Consider the following 16,227-nt stretch of genomic DNA (forward strand, 5'->3'; position numbering starts at 1 on the left):
AACCAGAACTTTTAGGGGGTAGTTCAGCTTTAATATTGCAGATAGACTGTGGCTTCCATCAATGTAATTCCTCCTCTGACGAAGAGGTGTAGCAAGGATCGGACCAAAATGCGACGTAGTTGGTGTTCATGTTCTTCAATAAAGGAAAACTCAAACATGAACATAAATACAAAAAAACAAACAACGTGAAAAACCGAAACAACCTTTCTGGTGCAAACTAACACAGAGACAGGAACAATCACCCATGAAACACTCAAAGAATATGGCTGCCTAAATATGGTTCCCAATCAGAGACAACGATAATCACCTGCCTCTGATTGAGAACCACTTCAGGCAACCATAGACTTTACCTTGGCCTAGTAACCCTCACCAAGGACCCCACTGGACTGAGGGGCAGCTCGGGACTGAGTGGGAGCTCGGGACTGAGGGGAAGCTCGGGACTGAGGGGAAGCTCGGGACTGAGGGGAAGCTCGGGACTGAGGGGAAGCTCAGGCAGGTAGTTGGCTCTGGCAGATCCTGGCTGGCTGGTGGTTCTGGCAGTTCCTGGCTGACTGGCGGATCCTGGCGGCTCTGGCTGCTCCATGCAGACTGGCAGCTCTGGCTGCTCCATGCAGACTGGCAGCTCTGGCTGCTCCATGCAGACTGGCAGCTCTGGCTGCTCCATGCAGACTGGCAGCGCTAAAAAGGTGGGAGACTCCGGCAGCGCTGGAGAGGAGGAAGGCTCTGGCAGCGCTAAACAGGCGGGAGACTCCGGCAGCGCTGGAGAGGAGGAAGGCTCTGGCAGCGTTAAACAGGCGGGAGACTCCGGCAGCGCGAGAGACTCCGGCAGTGCTGGAGAGGAGGAAGGCTCTGACAGCGCTAGACAGGCGGGAGACTCCGGCAGCGCTGGAGAGGAGGAAGGCTCTGGCAGTGCTGGAAAGGCGAAGCGCACTGAAGGCCTGGTGCGTGGTGCTGGCGCTGGTGGTACTGGGTCGAGGACACGCACAGGAAGCCTGGTGCGGGGAGCTGCCACCGGAGGGCTGATGCGTGGAGGTGGTACTGGATAGACCGGACCGTGCAGGCGCACTGGAGCACTTGAGCACCGAGCCTGCCCAACCTTACCTGGTTGAATACTCCCAGTCGCCCTGCCAGTGCGGCGAGGTGGAATAGCCCGCACTGGGCTATGCAGGCGAACCGGAGACACCGAGCGCAAGGCTGGTGCCATGTAAGTCGGTCCAAGGAGACGCACTGGAGACCAGATGCGTAGAGCCGGCTTCATGACACTTGGCTCGATGCTTACTCTAGCCCGGCCGATACCAGCGCCTCTCCGCTTTCTCCGCCCCCAGTTCTTCTTTGGGGCGGTGATATTATCCAGGCTGTGCCCAGGGTCCTTTTCCGTCCAATATCTCCTCCCAAGTCCAGAAGTCCTGTGATCGCTGCTCCTCCTGCCGCTGCCTGTCTCCACGCCGCTTGGTCCTGTTGTGGTGGGTGATTCTGTCACGGTTTTCTTCTAATTCCTCCTCTGACGAAGAGGTGTAGCAAGGATCGGACCAAAATGCGGCGTAGTTGGTGTTCATGTTCTTTAATAAAGGAAAACTCAAACATGAACATAAATACAAAAATAAATTAAAAATAAATTAAAAATAAATACTAAAATTTTAAATTTTAAATTTTTTGGTGCAAACTAACACAGAGACAGGAACAATCACCCACGAAACACTCAAAGAATATGGCTGCCTAAATATGGTTCCCAATCAGAGACAACGATAATCACCTCCCTCTGATTGAGAACCACTTCAGGCAACCACAGACTACTAGATAACCCTACTAAGCCACAATCCCAATACCTACTAAAACCCCAAGACAAAACACACCACATAATAAACCCATGTCACACCCTGGCCTGACCAAAACCATTCAAAATAATAAAGAAAACACAAAATACTAAGACCAGGGCGTGACACTGCATCATTTCCGATACCCGATATATTTATTTTGTTCAAATATATATATATATATTTATATATATATATACAGTACCAGTCAAAAGTTTGGACACACCTACTCATTCCAGGGTTTTTCTTTATTTTTACTATTTTCTACACTGTAGAATAATAGTGAAGACATTAAAACTATGAAATAACACATGTAGTAACCAAAAAAGTGATAAACAAATCCAAATATATTTATATTTGAGATTCTTCAAAGTAGCCACCCTTTGCCTTGACGACAGCTTTGCATACTTTTGGCATTCTCTCAACCAGCTTCACCTGGAATGCCTTTCCAACAGTCATGAAGTAGTTGATAATCCTTAAGATGTTTCTACAACCTGATTGGAGTCCACCTTTCGTAAATTCAATTGATTAGACATGATATGGAAAGGCACACACCTTTCTATAAAAGGTCTCACAGTTGAGAGTGTATGTTAGAACAAAAACCATGCCATGAGGTCAAAGGAATTATCCGTAGAGCTCCGAGACAGGTTTGTGTCAAGGCACATATCTGGGGAAGGGTACGAAAAACTTTCTGCACCATTGAAGGTCCCCAAGAAAATAGTGGCCTACATCATTCTTAAATGGAGGAAGATTGGAACCACCAAGACTATTCCTAGAGCTGGCCGCCCGGCCAGACTGAGCAATCGAGGTAGAAGGGCCTTGGTCATTAAGGTGACCAAGAACCCGATGGTCACTCTGACAGAGCTCCAGAGTTCCTTTGTGGAGATTGGAGAACCATCCAGAAGGACAACCATCTCTGCAGCACTCCACCACTCAGGCCTATATGGTAGAGTGGCCAGATGGAAGCCACTCTTCAGTAAAAGGCACATGACAGCCCGCTTGGAGCTTGCCAAAGGGCACCTAAGACTCTCAGACCATGAGAAACAAGATTCCAAGAATAGGGATTGAACTCATTTGCCTGAATGCCAAGCATCACATCTGGAGGAAACCTTGCACCATCCCTACGTTGAAGCATGGTGGTGGCAGTATCATGCTGTGGGGATGTTTTTCTGCGACAGGGACTGGGAGACTAGTTAGGATTGAGGGAAAGTTGAACGGAACAAAATACACAGAGATCCTTGATGAAAACCTGCTCCAGAGCACACAGGACCTCAGACTGGGGTGAAGGTTCACCTTCCAACAGGACAACGGCCCTAAGCAAACAGCCAAGACGACACAGGAGTGGCTTTGGGACAAGTCTCTGAAAGTCCTTGAGTGGCCCAGGCAGAGCATGGACTTGAACCCGATCTAACATCTCTGGAGATACCTGAAAATAGCTGTCCTGCGATACTCCTATCCAACTTGACAGAGCTTGAGAGGGTCTGTAGAGAAGAATGGGACATACTCCCCAAATACAGGTGTGCCAAGCTTGTAGCGTCATACTCAAGAAGAATCAAGGCTGTAATCACTTCCAAAGGTACTTCAACAAAGTACTGAGTAAAAGGGTTTATGTAAATGAGATATTTCATTTATTTGTATTTTTAATTAAACTAGCAAAAATGTCTAAAAACCTGTATTTGCATTTTCATTATGTGGTATTCTGTTTTGATTTATCAGGGGGAAATAAGGCTGTAATGGAACAAAATGTTGAAAAAGTCAAGGGGTCTGAGTACGCACTGTATATATAGTACCAGTCAAACGTTTGGACACACCTACTCATTCAAGAGTTTTTCTTTATTTTTACTATTTTCTACATTGTAGAATAATAGTGAAGACATACAAACTATGAAATAACTCATATGGAATCATGTAGTTACCATAAAAGTGTTAAACAAATTAAAATAAATTATATATTTGAGATTATTCAGTGGCCACCATTTGCCTTTATGACAGCTTTACACACTCTTGGCATTCTCTCAACCAGCTCCATGAGGTAGTTACCGGGAATGCATTTCAGATAATTTCTTTCCTTCTTAATGCATTTGAGCCAGTCAGTTGTGTTGTGACAAGGTAGGAGTGGTATGCAGAAGATAGCCCTATTTGGAAAAAGACCTAGACCATAATATGGCAAGAACAGCTTAAATAAGCAAAGAGAAATGACAGTTAATCATTACTATAAGACATGACAAGAAATTTTTAAACTTTAATGAACTTTGAAAGTTTCTTCAAGTGCAGTCGGTACCTCTGCTGCAAAGGATAAGTTCATTAGAGTTACCAGCCCAAATAAATGCTTCACAGAGATCAATTAACAGACACATCTCAACATCAACTGTTCAGAGGAGAATCAGGCCTTCATGGTCGAATTGCTGCAAAGAAATCACTACTTAACCTCTACGGGATCGGTCCGCTAATGTGATTAGCATGAGGTTGTAAGTAACAACAATATTTTTTTTATTGGTAATCTAACTGCACTGTCCAATTTACAGTAGCTATTAGATTGAAATAATACCATGCTATTGTTTGAGGAGAGTGCACAGTTTTGAACTTCAAAAGTTATTAATAAACCATTTAGGCACATTTGGGAAGTCTTGACACAAAACTTTGAACAGAAATGCAATGGTTCATTGGATCAGTCTAAAAATGTGCACATACACTGCTGCCATCTAGTGGACAAAATCTAAATTGTGCCTGGGCTGGAATAATACATTATGGCATTTCTCTTGCATTTCAAAAATGATGGTACAAAAAAAATACAAAAAACGTTTTTTTTTTCCTTTGTATTATCTTTTACCAAATCGAATGTGTTTTATTCTCCTATATTCCTTTCACATTTCCACAAACGTCAAAGTGTTTCCTTTCAAATGGTACCAAGAATATGCATATCCTTGCTTCATGTCATGAGCTACAGACAGTTAGATTTGGGAAAGTCATTTTAGGCGAAACTTTTTTTATTGAGTTGTCTGAAAGCGTTCAAAATACACTGAAAAAAGTCCAAATACATAATCTATACGAACAAAATGTGATGTCAAAATAAATTGATATTGAGGTGTGTGAAAAATCAACATGTGAAAATGTGGAATTTGGAATTTGTATGACATTTTTCTTCTATTCTTTCACATGAAGTTTTCAAACGTGTGCTCATATGTGTGTTTGAAAACCATATGTATTTTTTTTCACTTTCAAGTTTTTAATTAGATTATTATTTAAGGAAATCCTTTTCTATTTCACTGTTCTGGAACCCGAGGAAAGGTGACTGATTTGCTCTGTCCCAATGTTATGGACTATTTGGGGACCATGTGAAAACGTATTTTTCGAGGTGACCGAGGTTGGGTCTCCTGATGTTGCTCTGTTCAGGGACCTGCTCAAACCAGGGTTCGGCTCAATTCAGAATTTTGGAATTGACTCCCAAGTATCCATTTCAATAGAATTACACTGCAACAACTGTTTCAGAGCACAGAGTAAATGTTGAATTTACGAACGCTCAACACCTGTTGAATATGGCCGGTGTTAGTAAACGTCAGCAAATTTTTTTTTATTAAATTGTTGCCAGGGTCACAGTTAAAGTCACCAACGCTCTGGATAACATGAAAACAGCCTAACCAGCTCTGTTGAGAAAAATTGTCAGAGTTTGGGTGGGGGCTGAAGTTTATGATGATTCTTGTGGTATTGCACACGGTCAGTAGTGTGAACCAGAGTGAATTGACGCAACGGGCCAAGCAAGCTGTACAAACAAAACGGAAACGACACAGGACATCTTGGGGTTGCAGTCTGCCGTGAAGCAGTTAAAGCTTACTGTTAGCTAGCTAGCTGATGTTAGATGACTGGCTCTCTAGCTAACATTACCTTTATGATCTATGTCTAGTAATGTTATCTCAGAATGCCATTTCACATTGCTAGTTATTGCTTAATGTTAACTAGCTAACATTGAAACTATTTGGTTAACTTTAGCTAGCTATGACAATTGGTTTGTATTGCTAGTACTCTATGGATTGGGATTATGGTTAATTGTTTAGCTAGCTACATGTCTAAACAAAAGACCCCAAGTTAAAGCTTACTGTTAGCTAGTTAGCTGACGTTAGATGGCTGACTTGACAGCTAACATTACGTTTATGATCTGTGTGTGGTGAGATCTCAGAATGCCATTTCGCATTGCTAGTTATAGCCTAATGTTAACTAGCTAACGTTGAACCTGTTTGGTTAACTTTAGATAGCTATGACAATCATTTTGTATTGCTAGTACTCTATGGATTGGGATTATGCTTCATTGTTTAGCTAGCTAGCTACAAATCTAAACTAAAGAACCCAAGTGAAAGCTTACTGTTAGCTAGCTAGCTGATGACCCATCAAGTTATCCAGGCATGTCTTAGGGTGATTATGGCTATCTATTGGAATTTGTCTTTCAGCATCAGTAGAACAAGCGTAACTCTCCTCTACCAGTCATACAAGGAGAATGGTCTAATCTAACGCCCCACATCAAAAAGAGAGCTGGTCCAAGCAAGCACAGGTTACACCTGAAGCATAAGGACTTGCAGCGAGTGGTGAACTTCATCAACAATGACGCAGAGGATAATGCAATAGTATTACCAAGACTCCACCCAGGACACAAACACTTTGGTGGAAAGCTGCTGCCATGCCATGTGACAAAAGCAGCAGTGTGGCCTCTCTACAAGGAATCGATGACAGCACTCGGTATGTAAAGCATAAGCAACACGTTTTGATTATTTAATTGACCAACATGATTGGCACTACCTTTTATTGCTCTCACATTATTTTTGTATTTTCCAGAGGGCTGTCTTCCTTCAGGAATCTGTAGAGAAAATTGCTGCCCCACATCTCAAGCACTAAGCCCAGGACAGACCTGTGCTGGCAGTGCCAGAGGAGTAACTATCAGGTCTTCAGATCTGCCAGAATTTGTTAAGTCAGCCAAGCTGAAGAATTAAGAGCTGCATCTCCTGCTTGTTCAGAGTGTGCGGTCTGTCTACCGGAAGATATTTGCTGACTGCAAGACCACCTGTCAAGACATGCAGTTGTCTCTGGGGGCCCCTACGGAACCAGCAAGCAAAGACATCGGGATGCATTACAACTTAGATTTTTTTCTCAACAAGTAAGCAACATTTCCTCCTTTATACTGATTAAGGACAGAGAGAAACAGAGACTGAGAGAGAGAGAGAGCATTTCACTGAGCTGTGTAATTAATTTACATTTTGTTGTTTGCAGGCGCACGATCATTCTGACCCTATGCAGCCAGGTCCCATCGACTTTTTAACTCCTCGCAAGTGGGGCTTGTTTGGTGTCTGCTGTGAAGGAATACCACAAGTCAATTACTTGATTGATGAAGGCATGTCATCACTTGATTGATGAAGGCATGTCATCCGGCAAAGGCAGCAGCACAGTCATCAACGATATGCATAATTTATTCACCAACTACGGAGTTGGGGAAATACGTGTGTTCTTGAATTCTGAAAACTGCAGTGGCCAAACAAGAACAAGTTTGTGCTCTGGTATTGTGCCTGGCAGACCATGCACAAGCTCCACCACAGTCTGGACCTTGGACTTCCTGGTCACAGTCCACACCAAGTTTGCCCCTGACTAGTGCTTCAGCCTCAAATGTACCCAAGTGGCCAAATTGGTACAGTGATACATTTTGATCCAAATAACTATATAAAAATAACCCCCCCCTCCAAAAAAAAAGTTTTTATAAAAATTCAATATTGAAAAAATGAAAAATTACAAGGGTAACAATTTACACACATTCAATGTATAATGTACAATATTGTGAAGACTGCTGATGCCATAGCCCATAGCAGTCTCTTTCTGGTGTAAAACAGAGGGTCACCGAACAAGTGGTGCAGGTGACGGGGCATTTCATGTGGCAAAGAGCACCACGACGCCTCCCTACTGTGCCCTTTTTGCCCTGAGGCACATTCATGTCTGCAGAGATGAACGTTGGCATGTGAGCACCACTGGTTGAAGCAGCAGAAGGTACAGAGGTAGAGGGGACAGAGGTGCAGCGGACTTGCTGTAGCTAGCAAGCTCCTGGATGAGCAGCTCCCTGAAGGCTAGCTGTGACATGGGGGGCTGTCCACAGCTCTTAGCCATTTCCTTCTGGAGGATGAAGGCATTCACCACAGCAATGTCGATGAAATGATAAAACAATGTCTTGTACCATTTCATTGTCTTGTGGAGAACATTGTAGTGACCTATCAGCGCGTCTGACAGGTCCACACCTCCCATGCCCTTGTTGTAAATCCTTTATAGCTGCAGGAATGGGGACATTTTTGGTGGTCCATGCCCCAGTAGCGTCCTTCACACGCCTGATGACGTGATCGCCACTGAAGGACTTGTGGATAGTGGTGCACATGACCACCTCTCTGGTATCCATCCACTTCACAAAGAGCAGGCCATCTTGGCGAACCCATCTCATGGTACTCTGATCAGCCCGCTTAGGCATGTCATTCACAAGCCCACACATCCTGCTTCCTCTGGTCTGTGAACAGGGTAGGGCTTGTGTAGAAGTTGTCCATAAAATGTTTGTTTTCCTTCCCCATTCATTGAAAATCTAATAACTCCATGACGGAATCATAGCTAAGTCCCTCACCGGTCGCACAACTGCTCGTCCCCCCCATAAACAAAAAAATTGCACGTGTATGCACACGCAGAATCAACAAAAACAAACAGTTTGTAACCCCATTTATTTGGTTTGTTACGCATGTATTGTTTTAGGCCAATTCTGGCCTATGAGGCCACCATCCTCTCATCGATGGAAAAGTTCTGGGCGGGCTGAAAATAGTTATTGCAGGCCTCAACCACACTGGTAGAGAGGTTTTATTTTGCAGAGCCTATCAAACCTTGCCGTGCCTCGCTTCTTTTCGTTGTCCTCATCAACTTCTGGGTCACTGATATGAAGTGCCCATGAGATTGTCAGAAACCTTTTGCATGACATGACAGTGGAGGGGAAAGGCAGTTGATAGAGGGGAGCAGTTTTCCAGTAGTCTTTAGCTTCACATGACCCATGTAAATGACCATTGACAGGTAACAAAAATGATCTGACATGGAAATGGGCTTCCATGCCTCTTTCTTGCCTGCCTGCTTCTTAGCACCATACTTATTAGTGTTCAACACCAGAGAATCAACAACTGACAAGGTGAAAAACAGCTGACAAAGTTGAATGGGGCTGTACTTCGAGGTCATGTCCAGATGAGGTCCTGGTGGCCTTTTCTGTCTGAATGTTGGAGGAAGTGGCTCGACATCCTCCTCCAGCACAGAGTGCCAACGACCCTCTTCCTCTCGTTTCAAAAACGGCATGAGAAGTACTGACCAGTCCAACACCGCATCTTCTCCGTACAAAAACATCTCCTCGGTTTGCGAATCAAAACAGTTTACTATCTGACTCATCTTGTAGTAACTCCGTCTACTTTCCCTATCAATTTCAGCGATAATATCATGTAGATCTGTATACCTAGAGTTTGCCTTTGATTTTCCAGATTTAGTCGAAATAATTCTTCAGATAAAACTGGGGAAAATGCTCTCGAAACAATACTGCTATGCGTAACCAGCGTGGTGGCTGCTTCAAGTAAAATTTTCAATGGCAAATTAGTGACTTTACGCTCGAGTTTCAAGCAAGGGCTAGTCTTTCCGAATATAACCGTTACACATTGCCGTTTACCTCAGCTCATTGGCGATCTACCAAGCTAGATTTCAAGACGAGCAGGCCCGAAATAGGACCGAAATACAGTCAATCAACGAAGCACTGGTCATATCATTGGTGCGCAATGAGGTTATTGTTTGGTGTGTTCAAATCAGTTCTTTCGGTCAATACGTCCTGCGAGAATAACCATGAAGTCTGGTTGTGTTACTAACAAACAGAGGATTGCAATGAAACCAACCATGAGTGGAAAAACATAAGTTTAGTGTGAGTAATGACATCGAATGTTTCGTCAAAAGTTGAAGGAGACGGAATTCATGTCACAAGCCGTTTACAAAATGTTTCGCATTAGGCTAGATTGGACCTTTTGTATTACCAAAAGAAGAAGATCTTCAAAGGTAAGTGATTATTTTATTGCTATTTCTGACTTTCGTGACTCCTGTCCTTGGATGGAAAATGTATATTATGCTTTTCTATGTGGGGCGTTGTCCTCAGATAAACGCATGGTATGCTTTCGCCGTAAAGCCTTTTTGAAATTTGACACGGAGGCTGGATTAACAAGAAATAAGCTTTATTTTGTTGTATACCACTTGTTATTTTATGAATGTTAAGTATTTATCTTCCTGTAATTTGAATGTCGCGCCCTGCAATTTCACCGGATGTTGTCGAGGTGTCCCGCTAGCGGCATGCCTTTCCCAAACAGGTTTTAAATGATAGGTATGTACAATCCTGTTACTCTGGTTGTGTAAATTGCTGTTTCCACCTAACTCTGTACCTAATCTACAATGGCTGTGCACATCTCATGTTCTTACCCCCACCCTCTGTATTCTGAAACTTACACGTTCAGAACGAGGTATCTCTGTTCCGAACAAAGTTCTTAGTACTCGCAGGTGAACACAGAGGACTCTGTGTTATATATTTGGCCCCCTCATCCAGTAGATATCAGTTAGTTTGACACATTGAGACAGTTGTGGTGGATTAAGGAAATGTAACAAGGTTGGGCTGTATAAGGCAAGCCCCAACTCAGAATGTAAGGGTTGTCGTCGGTGGAAGAATGAGAGGACCAAAGCGCAGCGTGGTTAGTGTTCATCTTTTTAATAAGAAACTGAACACTTCAAAAATACAAAACAACAAAGTGACAAACGAAACTGTTCTATCTGGTGCAGACACACAAAGACTGAAAATATAGAAAAACTAACATGGACTGCCCACCCCAACTCACGCCATGACCATACTAAATAAAGACAAAACAAAGGAATAAAGGTCAGAACGTGACAAAGAGTTCTCACTCTTTTCACTTGTGTGTGTGTGTGTGTGGTGTGACCTGCTCCCTTACTAATATGTTTTGAATAAAGAAACAACTTGATTGCTGCCCTTGTCTCTCCTCATTAATGAATTAGCATTTCCACGACACGGTCTTCATGAGAGCCAGTTTCATCAAAGCGCTTGATGGTTTTTGCAACTGCACTTAAAGAAACCTTCAAAGTTCTTGACATTTTCCAGATTGATTGACTTTCATGTCTTCAAGTAATGATGGACTATCATTTCTCTTTGGTTATTTGAGCTTGTCGTGGAAATTCATACTGAGAGAGACTTTGTCATTTATTCAAACAATCTTTATTTATTAATATCGATTAATTATTGCAATAATGAGGCTGGTCGACCCCACACCCTTGAGTGTTGGACCGAATAACCTAACCTTTACACAAATGCAAAGTACTACATATAGCTGACACTAAAAATGAGTTTCCCAGTTCCAAGGATGATTTTGAGACAATGAGGGATTGTTCTACTTCTAAGCTAGTAAAACACATTCTTGTCTGTAATGCATTTTTTAAACTCAGATTAGCTGCAAGGAACTAGAGTGGAGATGATAAAAACACAGACACTGGTAGGACAGACATGTCTTACTATTAGTTCAATATTAATTGTTAACCATTAATATTAAATAGATCAGGTAAATACATACTTTTTTTATCACAAGCTTTTCTTGCCATAATATGGACTTGTTTTTTTTACCAAATAGGGCTATCTTCTGTATACCATCCCTGCCTTGTCACAACAGAACTGATTGGCTCAAATGCATTAAGAAGTAACGAATTCCACAAATGAACTTTTGACAAGGCACACCTGTTAATTTAAATGCATTCCATGAAGCTGGTTTAGAGAATACCAAGAGTGTGCAAAGCTGTTATCAGGGCAAAGGGTGGCTACTTTGAAGAATCTCAAATATAAAATATATTTGGATTTGTTTAACACTATTTTTGGTTACCACATGATTCCATATGTGTTATCTCATAGTTTTGATGTATATTATTACTTATTATTATTATTATTATTATTATTCTACAACGTCAAAAATAGTAAAAATAAAGAAAAACCCTTTAGGTGTGTCCAAACTTTTGACTGGTACTATACATTTTGACTGTACCACATACTGTAAATGTTACAACAGTGAGTGCCCCATCCAACAGAATATAGATTCCAAATGAGTCAGAGGTCAAAAGTCGTTCCAGATTTACTGCAACGAGGTGACATCCACTCTATGAAACAGAACAGACCTGACTCTTATGATGATGCATGACATTGTGCCTGTATCCCAAAAGGCATCCTATTCCCTATATAATGTGTTACTTTTGACCGGAGCCCCAGATGGGACGCACCCTGTGTGTACCTTGCCAGATAATTCCACACGTATTCTGCTTTGTCATGGTTGACTGTAACAACAGATCAAACGGAAACAGCAGCTTTGGGAAGAAGAAAAGGAGTAATTAGTGTGAGGGGGGGAAAGGAAGAAAGGGGAAAGGAGAAGGTATTTTATAGAAATGACCGTTTCTATTGCTTTAATATAATAATGATGATGATATCATACTCATTATGATAGCATAGCTTAGATTATGTATTGGTGAAATCAAAGTAGATGTTGGAAAACCCCATCATTTAAAATGTGCTCCTCTGGTCTTTCTGTCCTCCTCTCGCACACACACACACACAGGCACGCACACAAGCGCACACACAGAGAAAAGTGTTTGTTCACCTTTTACTCTCTCCGCTGGTGGGAATCTAGTTGCATGTTGAAATGAAGGTTTATGATACCAAGACTATTGTGTTTCTGTTTCTCTGGTTTCAGTTTGTGACAACTGTTGATGTTGAAAGGGTTTAATAAATACATTGGATTGATTGGATCTCTAGTGATATATTATATACAACTACTAAATGGATATTGATGAATTAACGTTGGTGTATTTGCTTATCAATTATCCTGTTCATGGTAACCTTCAATGTGAGATTTGAATTAGCAGGATAATAGTACTGTTAATTCAAACCATTTTCATGAACTCCTTCTTACACACAATTACCATAATGTTTGACCTCGGGCCGGGAAAGTTCATGTGCTTTTGAAAGCTGTCACTTAAGGTCAATGAAATTATGTGGTTGTCAGGAACAGCTCTACTCCTGCTCTACATCCATACCGCCACCTGCTGCCGCCCCCATCATGCTTTGCTGCTGTTGTTCTGTGGCAGAGAGGCAGACAGACAGAGGCTCTGGGAGTGATGCACACAATTATCTGCAGAGTGATGAAATTATATCTCCAACCCTAACAGATGGAGGGAGGAGGAGGAGGGGAGAGTCCATTCTACTTCCCTCTGGGATCAGGGGAAATTCTATTAGGCCCGATAATAAGGCCATTTGTCACCTCTCTCCTCCACTCCCTCCCTCCTTCCCTCCCTCCATGTCTGTCTATCTGTCCCTCCCTCCTCTCTTCCTCCCTTTTGGAGATCTCTGGCTGTCTGCTTCTCTCTCTCTCACTTACATCCGTAGTAAAAAAAACGTATCTTTCTGTCTCTCTGATTCCCTTCCTTTCTTTCTCTCCCCCTCTCTTCCCTCCATTCCTCTGTCCTCCTGTGCCATATGGTCTGATTAAAGTAAAAGCTACGGAAAGAGAGCGAGAGAGAGCGAGAGAGTGAGAAAGAGGGATAGAGAGTGAGAGTGAGAGAGGATAGAGAAAAGGATAAATGAAATAGCAAAGGGAGGCTAAGAAAAAGGTAGTGAATGACTTAGGCTACTTATCTAAGGGCTCTTTAGTGGTTTCGACACCAAATGTGGTGGGTCCCATCACTCAAACGCTCAATGTTTTACTGGGCACTTGATAACCATTTGACTTTCTATTTCCTTTGATATCAAATAAACTCTAGTAATGTTAATTATATAAGCCACATCATCATTGACTGAACAGTAATAAACCATTTGTGGTCTGAAAGCAGGTGATTAAAAGTTAATGATGTTGATCTGCTTCAGGGAAGCTCTGCATGCTTTTATCGTCCACATTGATTTCATTTTCAATCATGATCATTCATCTTATAGTGCATTGAAGCGAAAATGTAGAAAAGTCATAAAAGTTTTCCTGTCTTGGAAAGCAATAACTAGGAGGATGTCCGGTTGCCCGTTTTGTGGTTAATTTGCATTTGTTTTCTTACAACCATTTGTTATTTGGAAGAAACACCAATAAAACATTATTTGGATAATTTAACTGGCCACATTTCACATTAGGCATGCATATGCCTTCGTTAAAGTCTCTCTATCTTCTAACAAGGAGCATTGATGGTGATATGTTGAAGCTGTAACAGTCACATGTCCATGATTAAAGTATTGTAACAAAATACACCAAAACATACTATACTGATATTAATCCAATGGTGTTGGGTTGGGAATGTAATAGATAATAGGCCAAAACCTTCCACCCAATGACAGACAGCCTATTGTTTACAGTAGCCTATTATATCAGTTTACTCTTCAAGTGTAGTTATTATACAAGAGTATTACATACATTGCCTTTGGAAAGTATTCAGACCCCTTGACTTCCTTCACATTTTGTTACGTCACAGCTTTATTCTAAAATTGATTACACACAAAACAAAATCCTCATCAATCTAAACACAATACCCCATAATGACATTTTTGCTAGTTAATTTAAAAAATAAATAAAAAGGGAAATATCACATTTACAAAAGTATTCAGACCCTTTACTTAGTACTTTGTTGAAGCACCTTTGGCAGCCATTACAGCATCGAGTCTTCTTGGGGATGATGTTACAAGCTTGGCACACCTGTATTTGGGGATTTTCTCTCATTCTTCTCTGCAGATCCTCTCAAGCTCCTGTCAGGTTGGATGGGGAGCGTTGCTGCAGAGCTATTTTCAAATCTCTAGACATAATGGCGCCAGAGGAGATGGCCAGAGGACATGGCTGACGTTTTATGGGCTCCTAACCAAATGTTGTTATTGTGTTCGTTTCTTTTATTTTATTTGTAACTTATTTTGTACATAATGTTTCTGCCACCGTCACTTATGACTAAAAAGAGCTTCTGGATATCAGGACAGCGATTACTCACCTCATACTGGACGAAGATTTCTTCTTTAACAAGTCTGACACGGAGGATTTACTTCAGACACCGGTCAAGGCCCAAATCCCCGTCATTCGCATGAAGAAGAGACGAAGATATCGGAGACGTAGGTTGGGGTGCCCCGTATAGGATCCGACGGCGAGTGAGGAATCCCTCTCTACCATCAGTCCTATTAGCCAATGTGTAACCATTGGATAACAAAATGGATGACCTCCAATCAAGACTATTCTACCAATGGGACAATAAAAACTGTAATATCTCAAGTTTCACCGAGTCATGAATGCACGACGACATGGATAACATACAGCTGGCTGGGTTTTCAGTCCATCGGCAAGATAGAATACCTGCCTCCGGTAAGACAAGGGGTGGCGGTCTGTGTCTATTTGTAAATAACAGCTGGTGCACTAAATCTAATATTAAGGAAGTGTTAAGGTTTTGCTCATCTGAGGTAGAGTATCTCATGATAAGCTGTCGACCACACTATTTACCAAGAGAGTTTTCATCTATATTTTTCGTAGCTGTCTATTTACCACCACAAACCAATGCTGGCTCTAAGACCGCACTCAACGAGCTGTATAAGGCCATAAGCAAACAAGAAAATGCTCATCCAGAGAAGGCACTCCTAGTGGCCGGCGACTTTCATGCAGGGAAACTTAAATCCGTTTTACCTCATTTCTTACCAGCATGTTAAATGTGCAACAAGAGGAAACAACTCTAGACCGCCTTTACACCACACGTACAAAGCTCTCCCTTCGTCCTCCATTTGGCAAATCTGACTATAACTCCTCCTGATTCCTGCTTACAAGCAAAAACTAAAGCAAGGAGTACCAGTGACTCGCTCAATAAGGAAGTGGTCAGATGACGCAGATGCAAAACTACAGGACTGTTTTGCTAGCACAGACTGGAAAATGTTCTGGGATCCTTCCGATGGCATTGAGGACTACACCACATCAGTCACTGTGGCATTATCAATAAGTGCATCGATGATGTTGTCCCTACAGTAACCGTACGTACATACCCCAACCAGAAGCTATGGATTACAGGCAACATCCGCACTGAGCTAAAGGGAAGAGCTACGGCATTCAAGGAGCTCAACTCTAACCTGGATGCTAATAAGAAATCCCGCAATGCCCGCCTACGAACCATCAAACAGGCAAAGCATCAATACAGGACTAAGATAGAATCGTACTACACCAGCTCCGAAGCTCGTCGGATGTGGCGTTGATTGCTAACTGTTACAGACTACCAAGGGAAACAAAGCCACGAGCTGCCCAGTGACACAAGCCTATGAGACGAGCTAAATAACTTCTATGCTCGCTTCGAGGCA

This window comes from Oncorhynchus nerka, linkage group LG23, assembly GCF_034236695.1.
Source record: "Oncorhynchus nerka isolate Pitt River linkage group LG23, Oner_Uvic_2.0, whole genome shotgun sequence".
NCBI classification, from domain to species: Eukaryota; Metazoa; Chordata; class Actinopteri; order Salmoniformes; family Salmonidae; genus Oncorhynchus; species Oncorhynchus nerka.